Source organism: Uloborus diversus, chromosome 3 (genome assembly GCF_026930045.1).
Source record: "Uloborus diversus isolate 005 chromosome 3, Udiv.v.3.1, whole genome shotgun sequence".
Taxonomy (NCBI): domain Eukaryota; kingdom Metazoa; phylum Arthropoda; class Arachnida; order Araneae; family Uloboridae; genus Uloborus; species Uloborus diversus.
Window position 1 is genome coordinate 43,325,400 of NC_072733.1, and position 19,301 is coordinate 43,344,700.

The following is a 19,301-nucleotide window of genomic DNA, read 5'->3' on the forward strand; positions in this document are numbered from 1 at the left end:
ATTTGTAATAATCTTATCGCCCAAAAACTTAATTAAAGAAGATACATCGATTTAAATCTTTATTTGAAACTAATTTCCTAATTAATTTCAAAACCACTGTCGACGATTTATTTATTTTTTATTTTTTCCCGAACTTGAACTGTCTACAAAGTTATTCTATTCTATTCGTTTCTCATGCACACACACACACACACACACACACACACACACACACACACACACACACACACACACACACACACTTAAAGACTTAATTTTTTCTATTCGCAATCATTCCACCATAACATTTTACATTTTCAAAAAGACCATAGTTATTACTTTTTTAAACTGAGTTGTTTTCCAATGATTATTTCACTGTGGAGATTATTTTCAATGCGTTCTTATTCTTTTAATAGTTTTCATCAATTAAGCATTACAATTATTTATTCTTCCAAAAACATAGCGATTTTCACATTTCCAAAAAATATTTCTAGTGATTTTATTTTTACAACAGCGAATTCAATTTCCTTAGAAATTTTCGAATGTATTTTGACATATTAAAACGAATGCATTATTCAAGTTATACATATGTACATGGTGTAGCAATCAACCTTGAATGAATAATTGCAGGTCTTAACATATAAAAAAAAATTTCAACTTGTCAGAATATTTCTTTTTTTTTTTTTTTTGTTTCAAAACAATATTTTTTCAAACTTGTAATATTTTTCTACTTAGAAAATGAAATCAAATATTTTTTTTTTCTTCAATTATATAAAATGTTTTTAAGAATTAATTTCTCAAACTTGTAATGTATTTCCACCAATTAAAAAAAAAATCAATTTTTTTTTCCAATCATATAAAAATAAATTTTTAATCTTACAAAAATAATTTTTTCCGCAAAAATATTTTTTTCAAAACAAAAAATAATATTTTTATAACATATTATTTTTTTTCTTTTCAACCTTTTTTCACAAAACTTTTTTTTTTTTCATTTTTTTTTTTTTTTTTCAAATTTACAAAAAATAAATTTAATCAACTGAATCTTCAAACAGAATGATTTAATTAATTTTAAAACTAGCAATCACTTTACTTTTTGTATTAATAACAACTATTGTTAATCCATTTACTCTTTGCACTCTCAGTATTAATTAGCACACATGCATTACAAATAATAGTAATGTTTAAGATACTTATAAATCATTCACTCAAGCTTTCAAATATCCAATTATCATGTTATTGTTCAATCATGTGGGGGAACTTGCAATGAAACTTTACTCATCAATCGAAATTATAAGCGAAAATATCACATTTTTAGCAATTAATATAATCATACAATTAACTTTGAATTTTAAGAAAATTAAAAAAACTATTATACACTTAGTAAACACATAGGTCGAAATGGTTTACGATCAGGTGAGTGTCTTTTATCAATTGAGAGAACAACATAGTTGAGAAAGAGCGCTCACATTTCATATTAGAATTTATAAGTCTTTAAGGTATTTCTTCAATATTGAATTCAGTATTAATACGTATGAATTTCAACATGTGAATGTGACTGTATATTATTTTTCAACCCATTAACTTGTTTAAGGTTCACTATCATAATTTTCAACTTTTTCTTAACATATGTTGAAATATTTTATGTGTGTCAATCTATTGAAATATCACAAAAATCATATTCTCACTCAAACTTTATTACAATACCATACAGTGAAACAAACAAAATACAGCCATTCTAAAGTTTGCTTACAAGAAAACGCATGTAGAAATATATGAAAGATTAATTTCAAAGCACAAATCATCAACTATATACAACGCAAAGCAATAAAACAAGTTTAACTGCCTTAAAGGATAACAGATACATTTTGAAGGATAGAGATAATTCATTTATAAAACTTATTAATTTACTGCTTAGCTAAAGGTGCGTATTTCGCAGTCTGAACTTCCACATTGACAATATGATCCAACGTCCACCCAGATCCAAGTTGTATAAACACCTCTAAGGCGTTTTCAACCTGACCAATAGCATCATTCAAATGTTCTAAGATAGTGTCCTTAACAAGTTCTATTCGCATTACACTTCTAAAATAAGAAGTAATCAAATTATCATCATCATCATCATCATTATCATTATCACCAACATGACGACTCAGCACTGCCTTCATTACTATGCACCATTTAATGCTTCGTTTTTCATCTATTTCATCCTCCAATATTTGAATAATTTGGGGTCTTAACTCATCAAAACACATTTTTATGTCTTGAGAATTTTGAGGAGCAGGTGTTACAAACTCCGTAGCAAAAACACCGAATGTAGTTTGTCGAGTAGGTTTTAATCTCTTTGGGACATGAGTTTTCACTGTAACTTGCTTCACTGCACTATGCATAACACGAACGTGATGCAAAAGGGTAGATTTACTAGCAAGCACTTTTCCGCACTGATCACATGTATAGCTTCGTCCATGTATCAGGATATGCCTTTTCAAACTATCCTCTCGTTTAAACTTTCTGTCACATTTCGAACATGCAAAGGTGGTAGTAGAATTATGAATCTTCAAATGACGATTCAAAGCAGATTTCCACTTGAATGACTTTCCACATTCTTGACATATGAATGAGGGACCATGCTCCTTAATATGTAGATTCAAATGCTTTCTTTCATCGAATAGCATGTCACACTTTTCACATCTATAAGACTTCTTTCTAGAATGTATCTTTTGATGACTTCTCAAAGTAGACTCACGCCCAAAGGAAGCATTACATTTCATACAACAAAATGGTTTCATTCCTGAATGAGTCTTAAGATGTTGATTCAAATTTGAATTTGAACTAAATTGCTTCCCACATGAAGCACATACCTGTAAAAGATATAAAGGAAAAATAAATCAAAAATTATCAGAAACTTTTTTTATTTAAGTCAATTCTATCATTGAAAATAGCATTTAAAACACTAGCACATATGAAGTTTCGTGCTATATACTTTCTCAACATCATTTCATCATCTAAATTTAAACTCAAATGAAATGTAAATAAATACATAAAACGTGAAAACAAAACTCCTGTTTACATCATATTCAATTCTTTTAATAAGACAAGAATCCGAAAGTTGAAATTTTATAAAAGTTCATTTAAAAATACAGCACACAATATCGTTTACTGTTCCGCTACCAAAATTCAGCATGTACAATTTTTCCACTAAACTAACAAGCTTCTTTAGAATATTAAAGTAAGATGCTTATCAAATAAGCGCAAACCTTCAAGTAAGCACATTCTATGAAAATATTAATCAATTTTCATGAAATGAATATTTCGTACTCACACTTTTGAAATAGAAAAATTGGTGAAATCTTTACCCAAAATCATTTATTATATTATTTTCATACTGCTTGAGCCCTCAAATATTTCAACAAAAGAATTATCACATAACACACTCAAAAATAAATACTTACATGTGATGATAAAACATCTTCACGACTCACACCACCATCAACAATATTCGAGTTTTCCCTATGATTTTCCATTAGAAAAGCTCTAAAGAAATTCGAAACACCAAGTTAAAATTTTCAACTGTTCGAAAAAGTTTTTCGATAGAAGTTAACTTCAGCACAGAAAACCTCCCGTCACGATCGGAATGGAATCCAAACCACCAAATGATCTTTCGAAGTAACCACATCAAATTTATACTTTCGAAGGATGCGTTAAACAAAAAGGTGAAATTATCAACCAATGAGAATGCTAAATGAAATGGATGAGAGAACCAATGAGCTTAATGCATCTGTTTGAATACAGTCCTTTCACAACAGTAAAAAATAAAACAAAATTAATAAATAAATACAGATAAATTCAATCCATATGTGACCATCAAGATCTTTCTCAAAATTTGTCGAAGACTACTCTGAGTGGAGTTGAGTTGTTTTTCTCAAAATTAAAGTTTCAGGATGTGCCATGACTTTTAATTTTGAGAAAAACAACTCAACTCCACTCAGAGTAGTCTTCGACAAATTTTGAGAAAGATCTTGATGGTCACATATGGATTGAATTTATCTGTATTTATTTATTAATTTTGTTTTATTTTTTACTGTTGTGAAAGGACTGTATTCAAACAGATGCATTAAGCTCATTGGTTCTCTCATCCATTTCATTTAGCATTCTCATTGGTTGATAATTTCACCTTTTTGTTTAACGCATCCTTCGAAAGTATAAATTTGATGTGGTTACTTCGAAAGATCATTTGGTGGTTTGGATTCCATTCCGATCGTGACGGGAGGTTTTCTGTGCTGAAGTTAACTTCTATCGAAAAACTTTTTCGAACAGTTGAAAATTTTAACTTGGTGTTTCGAATTTCTTTAGAGCTTTTCTAATGGAAAATCATAGGGAAAACTCGAATATTGTTGATGGTGGTGTGAGTCGTGAAGATGTTTTATCATCACATGTAAGTATTTATTTTTGAGTGTGTTATGTGATAATTCTTTTGTTGAAATATTTGAGGGCTCAAGCAGTATGAAAATAATATAATAAATGATTTTGGGTAAAGATTTCACCAATTTTTCTATTTCAAAAGTGTGAGTACGAAATATTCATTTCATGAAAATTGATTAATATTTTCATAGAATGTGCTTACTTGAAGGTTTGCGCTTATTTGATAAGCATCTTACTTTAATATTCTAAAGAAGCTTGTTAGTTTAGTGGAAAAATTGTACATGCTGAATTTTGGTAGCGGAACAGTAAACGATATTGTGTGCTGTATTTTTAAATGAACTTTTATAAAATTTCAACTTTCGGATTCTTGTCTTATTAAAAGAATTGAATATGATGTAAACAGGAGTTTTGTTTTCACGTTTTATGTATTTATTTACATTTCATTTGAGTTTAAATTTAGATGATGAAATGATGTTGAGAAAGTATATAGCACGAAACTTCATATGTGCTAGTGTTTTAAATGCTATTTTCAATGATAGAATTGACTTAAATAAAAAAAGTTTCTGATAATTTTTGATTTATTTTTCCTTTATATCTTTTACAGGTATGTGCTTCATGTGGGAAGCAATTTAGTTCAAATTCAAATTTGAATCAACATCTTAAGACTCATTCAGGAATGAAACCATTTTGTTGTATGAAATGTAATGCTTCCTTTGGGCGTGAGTCTACTTTGAGAAGTCATCAAAAGATACATTCTAGAAAGAAGTCTTATAGATGTGAAAAGTGTGACATGCTATTCGATGAAAGAAAGCATTTGAATCTACATATTAAGGAGCATGGTCCCTCATTCATATGTCAAGAATGTGGAAAGTCATTCAAGTGAAAATCTGCTTTGAATCGTCATTTGAAGATTCATAATTCTACTACCACCTTTGCATGTTCGAAATGTGACAGAAAGTTTAAACGAGAGGATAGTTTGAAAAGGCATATCCTGATACATGGACGAAGCTATACATGTGATCAGTGCGGAAAAGTGCTTGCTAGTAAATCTACCCTTTTGCATCACGTTCGTGTTATGCATAGTGCAGTGAAGCAAGTTACAGTGAAAACTCATGTCCCAAAGAGATTAAAACCTACTCGACAAACTACATTCGGTGTTTTTGCTACGGAGTTTGTAACACCTGCTCCTCAAAATTCTCAAGACATAAAAATGTGTTTTGATGAGTTAAGACCCCAAATTATTCAAATATTGGAGGATGAAATAGATGAAAAACGAAGCATTAAATGGTGCATAGTAATGAAGGCAGTGCTGAGTCGTCATGTTGGTGATAATGATAATGATGATGATGATGATGATAATTTGATTACTTCTTATTTTAGAAGTGTAATGCGAATAGAACTTGTTAAGGACACTATCTTAGAACATTTGAATGATGCTATTGGTCAGGTTGAAAACGCCTTAGAGGTGTTTATACAACTTGGATCTGGGTGGACGTTGGATCATATTGTCAATGTGGAAGTTCAGACTGCGAAATACGCACCTTTAGCTAAGCAGTAAATTAATAAGTTTTATAAATGAATTATCTCTATCCTTCAAAATGTATCTGTTATCCTTTAAGGCAGTTAAACTTGTTTTATTGCTTTGCGTTGTATATAGTTGATGATTTGTGCTTTGAAATTAATCTTTCATATATTTCTACATGCGTTTTCTTGTAAGCAAACTTTAGAATGGCTGTATTTTGTTTGTTTCACTGTATGGTATTGTAATAAAGTTTGAGTGAGAATATGATTTTTGTGATATTTCAATAGATTGACACACATAAAATATTTCAACATATGTTAAGAAAAAGTTGAAAATTATGATAGTGAACCTTAAACAAGTTAATGGGTTGAAAAATAATATACAGTCACATTCACATGTTGAAATTCATACGTATTAATACTGAATTCAATATTGAAGAAATACCTTAAAGACTTATAAATTCTAATATGAAATGTGAGCGCTCTTTCTCAACTATGTTGTTCTCTCAATTGATAAAAGACACTCACCTGATCGTAAACCATTTCGACCTATGTGTTTACTAAGTGTATAATAGTTTTTTTAATTTTCTTAAAATTCAAAGTTAATTGTATGATTATATTAATTGCTAAAAATGTGATATTTTCGCTTATAATTTCGATTGATGAGTAAAGTTTCATTGCAAGTTCCCCCACATGATTGAACAATAACATGATAATTGGATATTTGAAAGCTTGAGTGAATGATTTATAAGTATCTTAAACATTACTATTATTTGTAATGCATGTGTGCTAATTAATACTGAGAGTGCAAAGAGTAAATGGATTAACAATAGTTGTTATTAATACAAAAAGTAAAGTGATTGCTCGTTTTAAAATTAATTAAATCATTCTGTTTGAAGATTCAGTTGATTAAATTTATTTTTTGTAAATTTGAAAAAAAAAAAAAAAAAAAATGAAAAAAAAAAAAAGTTTTGTGAAAAAAGGTTGAAAAGAAAAAAAATAATATGTTATAAAAATATTATTTTTTGTTTTGAAAAAAATATTTTTGCGGAAAAAATTATTTTTGTAAGATTAAAAATTTATTTTTATATGATTGGAAAAAAAAATTGATTTTTTTTTTAATTGGTGGAAATACATTACAAGTTTGAGAAATTAATTCTTAAAAACATTTTATATAATTGAAGAAAAAAAAATATTTGATTTCATTTTCTAAGTAGAAAAATATTACAAGTTTGAAAAAATATTGTTTTGAAACAAAAAAAAAAAAAAAAAAGAAATATTCTGACAAGTTGAAATTTTTTTTTATATGTTAAGACCTGCAATTATTCATTCAAGGTTGATTGCTACACCATGTACATATGTATAACTTGAATAATGCATTCGTTTTAATATGTCAAAATACATTCGAAAATTTCTAAGGAAATTGAATTCGCTGTTGTAAAAATAAAATCACTAGAAATATTTTTTGGAAATGTGAAAATCGCTATGTTTTTGGAAGAATAAATAATTGTAATGCTTAATTGATGAAAACTATTAAAAGAATAAGAACGCATTGAAAATAATCTCCACAGTGAAATAATCATTGGAAAACAACTCAGTTTAAAAAAGTAATAACTATGGTCTTTTTGAAAATGTAAAATGTTATGGTGGAATGATTGCGAATAGAAAAAATTAAGTCTTTAAGTGTGTGTGTGTGTGTGTGTGTGTGTGTGTGTGTGTGTGTGTGTGTGTGTGTGCATGAGAAACGAATAGAATAGAATAACTTTGTAGACAGTTCAAGTTCGGGAAAAAATAAAAAATAAATAAATCGTCGACAGTGGTTTTGAAATTAATTAGGAAATTAGTTTCAAATAAAGATTTAAATCGATGTATCTTCTTTAATTAAGTTTTTGGGCGATAAGATTATTACAAATGGTTTTGTTGTGATACCTAACATTTATCAGCGATAAAAGAGGTTACATGTGTTTACAGCCGTTAGTATTGAGTTGAAATCTTACCACGTGAATTCCATGACTCACTATGATAAGATAAAATCTGAGATAAGCCTATGTTTCATCTTTCATTATCCATTGTGCTTTCGATGTGGATGGACGCTTAGCGAAGAGAGTGTTGGTTGCAGTCAGAACATTCTAGGAAGGCATGGAAATGAAGTTTGGATAATATTACATTTTATGCCGTTGTTAAATTTAAAATCGACGCATATTTTGTAATATTATTCATTATCTTCAATAATGCATCAATGCATAAGTATTGGAGGAGTCTTTTCCTACAAAGGTTGGATTTTTGACTTTAAAATATTTTTTTCTTCGTATGATAAATTTACTATTGTTTCCGGGGTTTTTTTTTTTCACGAAGATTGTATGTGTCTGTTCCTATCTGTTTATGTTGATCATGAACTAGCATTAAATTAATTCGAAGTTTAATGAAAATTCTTTAAAAGGAGCAAATATAGTACTTGTGATAGGTCTAAAATTGTGTTAAGCCAACTTTTTATTTTATTTTGTTGGGGATTTTCTATGAGTGTGTATATTCTTGAAATGATTTGAAATTTTGTAAAAATATCTTTTGTAAGTCTTGGTTGTGATGTGGGAGTGTTTTGTTGGAAGCTTCTTCAGTTATACAAAATTGAAGCCAACTTGAATGAAATTTGCGACTTTGAATTTATTTGCATGCGGATGAAAAATTAATAAATAAAACTGAAATTTATAAATTGTATTGAAAACTCTGTTAATGAAATTAGTTGGCTGTAAAGTAATAATTTAGAAAAACTTGTTAACTTTCGTCTTGGAAAATAACTATATTGAAAGAGTTGTATTTTGAATATAAGAGTGGGAACATTTTTCATCACTTTGGTAAATGAATGATAAATAGTAAAACGCGTGAGAATATGTTAAAGTAAAATAAAATATTATTGGGAAAATGAAATAGTCAAAGTGATTCAAATTCATGAAAATTTTGTTTTATTCTAACAAGAGTGCTTGTATGAAAAAAAAATAATAAAGTAAAATACTATGCGATGAAATGACTAAGTTAAATACTAATCAAAAAATAATTATTGGAGTTGATTAAATAAAATGTGATAAATTAAATGAATCTCTTGAAAAGCATATGTAGTGATGAAATGTAACTTGAGTGCGAAATTTGCTTACTGGAAAAAATTAATTAAGTTGATTTTTAAAATTCGTGAAAATTTGTTAATGATAAGTGTTAATTACTACTAAGAGTAAATTGATTGCAAGTTTTGAAATTCGTGCAAAGAATCAAAGTTGTAAAAATGATAAAGTTTGAAATGCATGAAAAAGAAAATCAAAATTCGAAAAATATTTTAAGTGTAAATATGTATGAAAATACAATTGAACTCCTAAATGATGAAAAAAATAGTTTAAGTTGGAAAAATGATAAAGTCGATTACACTTGTAAATGAATAAAAGATGAAAAAGTAATTAGAAATCAAAAGGTATAAAAATAAACTAAGTCTACAAATTGCTAAAAATAGACAAAAGAGCTTTAAAATAGTCAAAGACCTAACTAGAAAAAAATAATCGAAATCCTAAATGTATGGATGTGAAAAAATTTCCAGTCCAAAAATGCATGAAAGAAAAATCTAACTTGTGAAAAATATTCAAAGTCTGAAATGATTAAAAATAGTGAAAGACTAAGAGAGTGAGAAAATAATCAAAGATTAAAAGACTTTAGAATAGTCTAAGACTAAAACGGTAAAATAATCCTCGAACTCTAAAATGCTTGAAAATAAATCAAAACGCGTGAAAATATCCTCGTAAAAGTTTGTGAGAAAAAACAACTAAGTCCAGTATGACCGAAAATAAATAAAATTCGCGGCAAAATATCTAAAAACGGAAAATATTCAAAGTTCAAATATGTAGGAAAATAATTGAAGATCAAAAGACTGGAAAATAGTCTAAGACCTAAATGAAAAAAAAGGTTGATAGGGTGTATTTAATACACCTGGTTGGTTGGTGGGACCATCATCTTTTAATTAATTATTTTTGTGAAAACCTTCGTTACAAAGAAAAAATTACGGAAAATATTCTAAGTACAAAAACGCGGGAAAATATCTAAAACGCGCGAAAACTATTCGTAACCTTTCACGGTAAAAATGACAAAGTCCAAAAAATGCGGGAAAATATCTAAAACGCGGTGGTCACCTTCTTCAAGTTCGAGGCGCAACCCTAAGGTCATCCCCAAGGTCGGAGGGGGAGTGGGAGGCGGCTATGAGCCGGATTGCAGATGCATAGCCGCAGTGCCGCCGGCTGGCGTTGAACTGTCCTTTTTCCCCTACTCACATTTTCGTACACTTTTATCAAAAAGCACGAATCTTTGTTGGGTGCTTTGACTGCCAAAATGCATTGAAGTCATGGTTTCACGTATATTGTCACTACAAACAAGCAGACATCAAACAATGCATTTTCCTTCGTATCTAATTTTAGTTGTGAACTAAATAAAATAGTAATAGTTTTAGGGAGTAAATCGCTCGAGCCATCCATCGAGCTTTGTACATGGCTCCCGTTGGTCTTATTTCAAATTCATTTTCTGTATCTCCACCTAAAAATATGATAGGCAACTTTATCAACTCTTGATAGTCATATTAGTAAGTTTAGCGCGGTAAAAGTCAAGTAAATTTTCCAAGTTAGGGTACAGTTCGGAACAACTCCGCAGCTCCTCCATAGCACTGTATTTTAGTGGGATATATCAGTTCATATATATGACGGCGGCAAGCAAAGGAAAGCATTTCTCTATCAAATTTTTGCTCAAGAATAGGCAAGAACCATTTAAAGGACCTGTTCTGGAAGCTGTAGTATCAAATTAGATAGTTTTAACTTTGTCTTCTAGATTCCAATCTAAAACTGCCTTTCAAACAGCCTTTGTTTGTTCTTTTCCTGTGGAATTATCCAGTTTAGACTCAGCAATGAGTTGTTACGTCACATCCATATAAAATAACTATAGATAAGCGATCTTCTTTAGATTTTTGAGCACTCAAAGCAGGCAACAGTTTCATATCCCAAGGTAAATTCACAACAAATATTACCTCGTACTGAAAACCAATTTTTCTTCTTTCTTCGTGCTCCTTCCGCTTTTCGCTTCGAATTCTTTGAATTGAAGATTTACCTATGGGACATTCATCAATGTTACACCCAAGTGCGTTAATAGTAGCTTCAAGAATAAACAAATAATCTCGTATACTTGGACACCTGTCCAATGCAGCAACTGACTTTGGAGTAAGAAAATCGCTCCTCATTACATATTTACTTGTTCCAGGTTCTGATAATACTTGTTCCAGGTTCTGATAATACTTGTTCCAGGTTCTGGAATACTTAACCAGGTTCTGATATATTTGTTCCAGGTTCTAATATACTTGTTCCAGGTTCTGATAAACTTGTTCCAGGTACTGATTTATATGTTTCAGGGAAATTTTCTGAATTAATATTTTCACTAGAGCTTGAAAAGGAATCTTCTTGTACATGCTCATACAATTCCGCGGATGTTGAAGTGGAATCGTATTTAATGCGCCTGTTTTCTTCTTTGACAGTTCCAAGTCGAGCACTATTGTTCCATGGTTCCACTACCCTGCTAAAATAATAATTTTTCCTAATATCCATGTTAGCCTGAGATTTAAATAGCTTAAAACAATGACCCCTTGTCATGTTTTCAGTGCTAAACTTTAGCCCCGTAACATCTTTCGTTTTAATAAATTTAAACAGCTGAATCATGTCCCCTCGGTCTCTTCTTTGCTCGAGACTGTACATTTTTAGCCTTCTAAGCCTGGAATCATAATCTAAGTGGGAAAGTGCACTTATTAGCCTTGTAGCCCGCCTTTGAACCCTTTCCAATACATTAATGCCTTTCTTAAGATAAGGAGACCAAAACTGAACAGCATACTCCAAATGGGGTCTTACCAAACTTCTATATAAGGGCAGAAGAACTTCTTTAGATTTATTTGAAATAGATCTATTGATAAACCCAAGCATCTTATTGGCTTTGTTGCTAGCAATGCTGCACTGTTGGCTAAACTTTAAGTCCTGACTTATTAAGACCCCCAGATCAGTAACTGTCTGCCTGACTAATGACTGAACCTTGCAAATAATAACTTGTACACTTATTTCCATGCCCTAAATGTAGAACTTGACATTTCCCAACATTAACAGCCATACCCCATTTATCAGTCCACTCCGTAATATGATCTAGATCCTCTTGCAGCTGCTTTGCTTGTTATTCATTTTCTACAGTCCCCATAACTTTGACATCATCAGCAAAACAATTCATGTTCCCAGAAATATTTTTGTGAATATCGTTCATAAAGACAATGAACAAAACAGGCCCTAACACTGATCCTTGAGGAACCCCGCTTAAGACCTCACTCCAATTAGAATAATTTCCCCTTACAACTACTCTTTGTTTCCTTCCGGTCAGCCAATTTTTTACCCAAATGAAAGTTTTCCCTCCTATTCCTATATCAGCTAATTTGCTAAGTAGAGCAACATGCGGTACCTTATCGAAAGCTTTTTTAAAATCAATGTAAACAACATCTACAGGCTTCTTATTGACACAATTTGGCAACGATTTGGTGGGAATGCGTGCCTTTTCCCAAAAGATGATGCATTCCCGAATAGCGAGATTTGCACTTTCACTGATGGTTAAATTTTACTTCTCAAATGTTATAAAACAAAACAGACAGAACTTGTCCGTTAGAGGGAAGTTTGCAAGCCCGTAGTTTGCCTCCTATTAAAAATATCTCTTTTTTCAAACTTTGCAATTCCACTGCCATGTTTCGTTCCCTATGGAAGGACTATACTGCGATCGCTGACCGGAATGTATTCGTACTGACATGTTTGACGGTTTGCAAATTGCTACGGATAAGTCCCCCCCCCCCCCTCCCCAAACATATGTTTTTCTGTTTTCATTTGTTTTCTGTGCACTATTTACAGTTGTTATGAGCTTCGCAAAGTATCGCGTCGCCAGCGTTCGCTTGCTTATGAATACATGTGCTATTTACACGTTTAGGCCTTTAGGCGCAAGTCGGCACGGGTTACCCTGCTTCAAATTGCATGAAACTTTTTTTACAACGGTTTTGATATAAAAGGAAAAAAATAAGAGGGTATGCGTTTAAAAAAAACGACTTTCATTTTTTTGGGACACTGTAATATATATATATATATATACTAGAGGACCCGACAGACATGGTTCTGTTCAAACTTTGTAAACTGAAAAGATAAAAAATTTCAATGAACTATCAAGTGTTTGAACCGTTCTGTTGAAAAAATAAGTTTAAAAAAATGTTTTAATCTGCTATGGTGTCAGAATGCGTACTTTTATTACAACTTTATTTATCTAATGCCCACTGAGCAGTTGTTTTATTAACTATTTTTTCTCCCGTACTTGATGGTTTGTTCCTTCAGCCATACTCAAAGGATAAAAAGCGTCTTCAGATATTAAGTGCAGAAAACTAACTACCCATCTAGAACAAACGGGAAATCCCGCTGCAATGTCCCCCATATGAAAAAGAATAACACAATCGAAAGGACATCGTTTAGAAAAATGATAAAGGTAAAAACAGTTCCCTCAATAAGCGAAAATCACTCATCCCTCCCCCCCCTCCCGATGTAAAATAAACATTCTTCAACTAAAATGACTAAAAACTCTTTAAAAACGAAAAACAATTCTTTGCAACTTAAAATATTTCGCCAAATAAAAAAAAAAACAATAAATTACATTGACAGTAGCTTTAAAATGTAAACAAATGATCACGCAACTCTATTGTTTATAGCCAAAGTCGCCAAGCACTGTAATCCAGCCGATCAGTGAGCGAAGCTAACTCGACCGATTAGCGGTCCGATCTTTTGAACGAAAACTTTTAAAGCTTCATATTCTTAAGAGTTCGTTGTTCGTGATACAACTTCAAACTTTCTTGAAATGACGACACAGTTCTTGAGAAAATACAAGAGATTTATTTACAGCTATGTACAGGAAGCGTAGTTACAACTGCTAAATCAATCATCAGCAATTAAGCAAATATCAATTGACGCCTTAAACTTTACGGTTACACACGTATTTACATCCAAATACGCAAAAATACAGCTCAAAAAGCTTCACAAAACAGAGCTAATACATGCTCTCCAGCGTACCGCTGATACGATTCACAAGCAAAAACTAACTCGAGACCGACTTTTATCACGCGGCACGGCTATTTATAAACATCGAAAGAGAGCTTCTCAAATATTACAGAAAATCCTACATCGTTCTACCACTTTCTCATTTCTTTCCATTCAGAAATTTTTATCATTCAGAAATTAGGGGACAGTATACTTCAGCCGAATGTTAGGGGGGTTGTATGTACATTACAAAAAGCTATTTACAGGTTAAGTCACTACAATATTTCTTGATGAAAAATAATGGAATAAACACCGAATTTAGGCAGATTACAACAAATAAATCATAAAAATAAATACTATTTACAGAATTTGTAACATTGCCCCCTTCCCAAGGACTGCACGTCCCGGGCAGTACAATCCCAAGAAAGGGTGCCAAACTTATGTCACAAGTTCACAAATACACACATTAAATAATAACCAATAATACGCAGAAAACACAATAATAACAAGAAATATTACTAAACATTAGAAGCAAAAAGTATTTACGACTTTTATGTTATCAACCATGGTTGTTTACATAATATTCATGAACTATGGCCATAGTATGGGGCTAACCGATCATAATGTACAACCCTAGGTTTTGCGTTAGGTGATTTTTGGATCCTCACTTACGACGTCATTCAGTCGGTTAAGGACTTTATAGGGTCCATCCCAATGTTACTGCAATTTGGGGGAAAGACCTTTCCGTCGGATGGAATTCCATAACCAAACCTTGTCACCTTCATTGAATTCATGTCCAGTGGACCTTGTGTTGTATCGGGTCTTCATCTTCTCCGCCGCGATGTTGATTCGTTCTCGTGCGAAGTTATGAACGTCTTCCAACCGGGCCTTTTGAGCCTAGATGTACTCCTCATGCGATGAAGGCGCATCCGAAGGACGACCGAAGATTAGATCACAAGGTAGCCGAAGCTCTCGTCCGAAGAGCATCTGAGATGGGGCATATCCAGTAGTCTCGTGGACAGCACTGCGGTGGTAGGCCAGAAGGAACAAAGGTAGCTTCTTGTCCCAAGCCTGTTGATTTCTGGAGACCATAAACGAGAGATTATTCAGGATTGCGCGGTTAAATCTCTCCACCATGCCGTCCGATTGTGGGTGTAGTGGTGTTGTCCTAGTTTTCTCAGTTCCGAGAATTTGACATAGGCCCTTAAAAACAGCAGAGGAGAAATTCCTCCCTTGATCGGAATGAATCTGCAAAGGTGTTCCATATCTCGAGATCCAATGCTGAACTAGAGTCTCTGCTACGGTGGTAGCGTCTTGATCTGGAATGGGATATTCTTCGAGCCATTTGGTGAAATAGTCGATGGAAACAAGGATGTATTTGTTCCCATCAGCAGTTCTTGGTAGAGGACCCAGGATGTCGATCCCGATTCGTTCGAAAGGAGCTCCAACGTTATCAGATGTAGCTTCCCTCGGCTTCTTTTCTTCGGTCCTTTACGGGCAGCACAGGTGTCACAAGAATGGCACCATTTCTCCATGTCATCCTTGCTCCAGAAGAAGCGCTCTTGAACTTTATTGAGGGTTTTCAAGACACCAAAATATCCTCCAGTCGCACTGCTATGTTTTTCTTTCAGAACATCTGAAATCCTTGATCGAGGAAGTAGTAACTGCCACCTAGATGTTTTACCATCGTCAGATTCCCATTTTCGGTGTAGTACGCCGTTTCGTAAGTGGAGTGAGTTCCATAAAGCCCAGTATCTTTTTGTTGCAGGACTGAAGATGGAAACGTCCTGCTAGCTAGGTCGCCGACTGTCAATTTCCATTAACTCCAAAATTATTTCTTCCTTAAATAAAGTAAATTTCTTGTCTTCTTCTTCCAACTTATTTTCCACATTGGCGATGCGCTCTTCCACAGTATCAAATTTTTCTTCCAGAGCATCGACTTTATTTGCGGTTAGTTGATTCTCCATCATGGTTTTCATCGACGTTAGGTCACTTTTCATTTCATCTTGACTAGTAGTAATTTTAGCAATTGCAGTTAAATCACTATTTAACTGTTCTTGGTTAGTCGCTAATTCATTTTTCAACTGTTCTTGGTTAGCCGCCAATTCATTTTTCAATTGTTCTTGATTAGCCGCCAATTCATTTTTCAATTGTTCTTGATTTACAGTCAATTTATTCTTTAATTGGTCTTGATTAGCCGCCGTATCATTTTTTAATTGTTCTTGATTAGCTGCCATATCACTCTTCACAGAGTTGAATGTGTCAAGAAGTTGTTTTAATTGATCATCCATTGCGCGAGTAATCACCATAAAAATAAAGTGCAAAGTCAAGCAGTCTTTATGAAAAAATGTCCAAGGTCACACTTACTCCAAGAATGTCCTGAAGAAGCCCCAAGTTGGGCGCCAATTGTTAAGAGTTCGTGATACAACTTCAAACTTTCTTGAAATGACGACACAGTTCTTGAGAAAACACAAGAGATTTATTTACAGCTATGTACATGAAGCGTAGTTACAACTGCTAAATCAATCATCAGCAATTAAGCAAGTATCAATTGACACCGTAAACTCAACGGTTACACACGTATTTACTTCCAAATACACAAAAATACAGCTCAAAAGGCTTCACAAAACAGAGCTAATACATGCTCTCCAGCGTACCGCTAATACGATTCACAAGCAAAAACTAACTGGAGACTGACTTTTTATCACGCGGCACGGCAATTTATAAACATCGAAAGAGAGCTTCTCAAATATTCCAGAAAATCCTACACCGTTCTACCACTTTCTCATTTCTTTCCATTCACAAATTTTTATCATTCAGAAATGAGGGGACCGTATACTTCAGCCGAATGTAAGGGGGTTGTATATACATTACAAAAAGCTATTTACAGGTTAAGTTACTACAATAATTCTAGATGAAGAATAATGGAACAAACACCGAATTTTTAGGCAGATTACAACAAATTAATCATAAAAATAATTACTATTCACAGAATTAGTAACAATACATTGCCTAGTTTGTTCTTTCCACCAAAGATAAAGATCTTCCACTGCACTGATCTTTTGTGTACAGAACTACCCTGTTGTAATTTATCTGGACGAAAATAAAATTTGTTTCTTCTTTAAATTCCATCATATTTGCTTTTAATAATGTACTGATTAGTTTGATAATCCTTAAAGTATTCCTGACATTGGTGCCAAAACTGAGATGGATTTGATGTTGCTAGGTACGGTACTTTTTGATTATTTGGTTAGGAAAACCTAAAGCACCGATCCGGTTACATGGTTCAACTACGACGACAACACAGGTTTTGCGTGAACTTTCCAGTACTTTACTTTAAAATATATATCGAAACCTAAAATCGTGGCTTTCAAGAGAGAGGGGGAAAAATGAAGGCTTCTCTCTCTCCCTACGTTTTATCTATTCTCAATTGACATATCACAGTAGGAAATTTCATTACAAAAAGCAGAGCTGGCTTTTTTTTATTGTCCTTTGGCAACGGGTTAAATATTTCTTTCAGTTCTCGCTCAACAATAGATTAAAATAAATATTAATCATTTGGGAGATATAACCATCCAATGTATTAATTAATTAACTAAAACATTTCCGATTCGACCGATCGCGCTTCTAAACCATGGTCACCACAACTTAATTACACACAAAAATTTTGATCCAAATCGGTCCAGCCGTTTAAAAGCCTTATGGTGACAAACGTCCGCACAGAAGATTTTTATATATTACTAGCTGTACCCGACGCGCGTTGCTACGCCAACAAAAAAATACATCATTATACTGATTTTCATGACAATCGGTTGAACGGGGCAGAAGTTGCTACTCTGCAGTGCCACCTGGTGGCGAGTGGCTTCAATGAGCATATTATGCACCTTCTCCGTGGAAAAATACATATATATAGCAATTTTCATAATAATCAGTCCAGGTATCAAGTGAAGCCGTGACTATACTCAAATTTTGTACTCACGCAGTTTGCAAGATCAATCGCTAAAAATATCAAATAGAAAAAGTTTTAAATTCCCCCGTTGCATGAAAAGCCATAAAACAACAAAGAAAGAATTTATTTGTTCAAAATCAAGAAAAATGGCAACAGCTAACTTCTTATCAATGAGATCTTTCACGCATAGACTAATAATAAAAGTAGACCGAGCTTTCCCAGACTTGCTGACGAAAAAATTGGTTCATGGATACATCATGTAACTGGTGGAAGGCTTGGCGAAAACTTTGGCGGCATGGTTGCTACACTGTAAAAAAAATCCGGAAACGTTTCTGAGTATATCGTGCAGCTGTGGTTCATGAAAGTTTCAAAAACGTTTCTGAGTATTTCGGAATCCTCTTTCTGTAATGTCCAGAAACGTGTCTGAGTATTTCGGAATCCTCTTTCTGTAATGTCCAGAAACGTGTCTGAGTATTTCGGAATCCTCTTTCTGTAATTTTCAGAAACGTTTCTGAGTATTTCGGAATCCTCTTTCCGTAATTTCCAGAAATGTTTCTGAGTATTCTGTGCAGCTGTGGTTCATGAAAGTTTCGAAAACGTTTCCGAGTATTTCGGAATTCTGCAAACAATTTTCAAAAACGTTTCCGAGAATTTCGGAATCCTTTTTCCGTGATTTTTTCTAAAACATAATTCTTTATTATAGTATTGCATACCATATCAGTTTCAATTCTTTCATATCTAAGAGCAATAATACAAGCAATTTTAGAATTATTCGTGGATTTTTTTTTTTTTTTTTTTGGAATTTCTAATGACAAATAGCATGGTTAACAGCATAACATATGCACAGTTATAAATTTTTGAAAATTTATGAAATAATATAGTAGTTTCATTCCTAATCACAAAATCGTCGGGGAATTGGAGTGGGGGTACCTTCTGAAAAGTGGGGATTGTTTGTTAAACAATCTTAAACTTCAGTTTTTCTCTCAATATTTTCAAGACAAAACTATCAACATATTGTATTTTTAATGCAGAACTTAAAAACATATCTTGTATCAAACTTGATAGCTTTTATCTTCGGATAAAATTTGACAGGACTTACCTACCCTTCGCGTTCCGGAATTCGTTCACCTCAAGTCAATTTCTCTGACGAACAAAGTGTACCGAAAAGTACCAACAGAGAAATTGATGAATTTAAATATGACACCAAGTCCCCCTGCTGGAACCATTCGGGTTGATTCTTCTGTTCTTGCCCTTTTCCAGCTCATCACAAATATAAATACTTATTCAAAATAGGTTACTGATTTTATTTTTACAGTGTGCGCAAA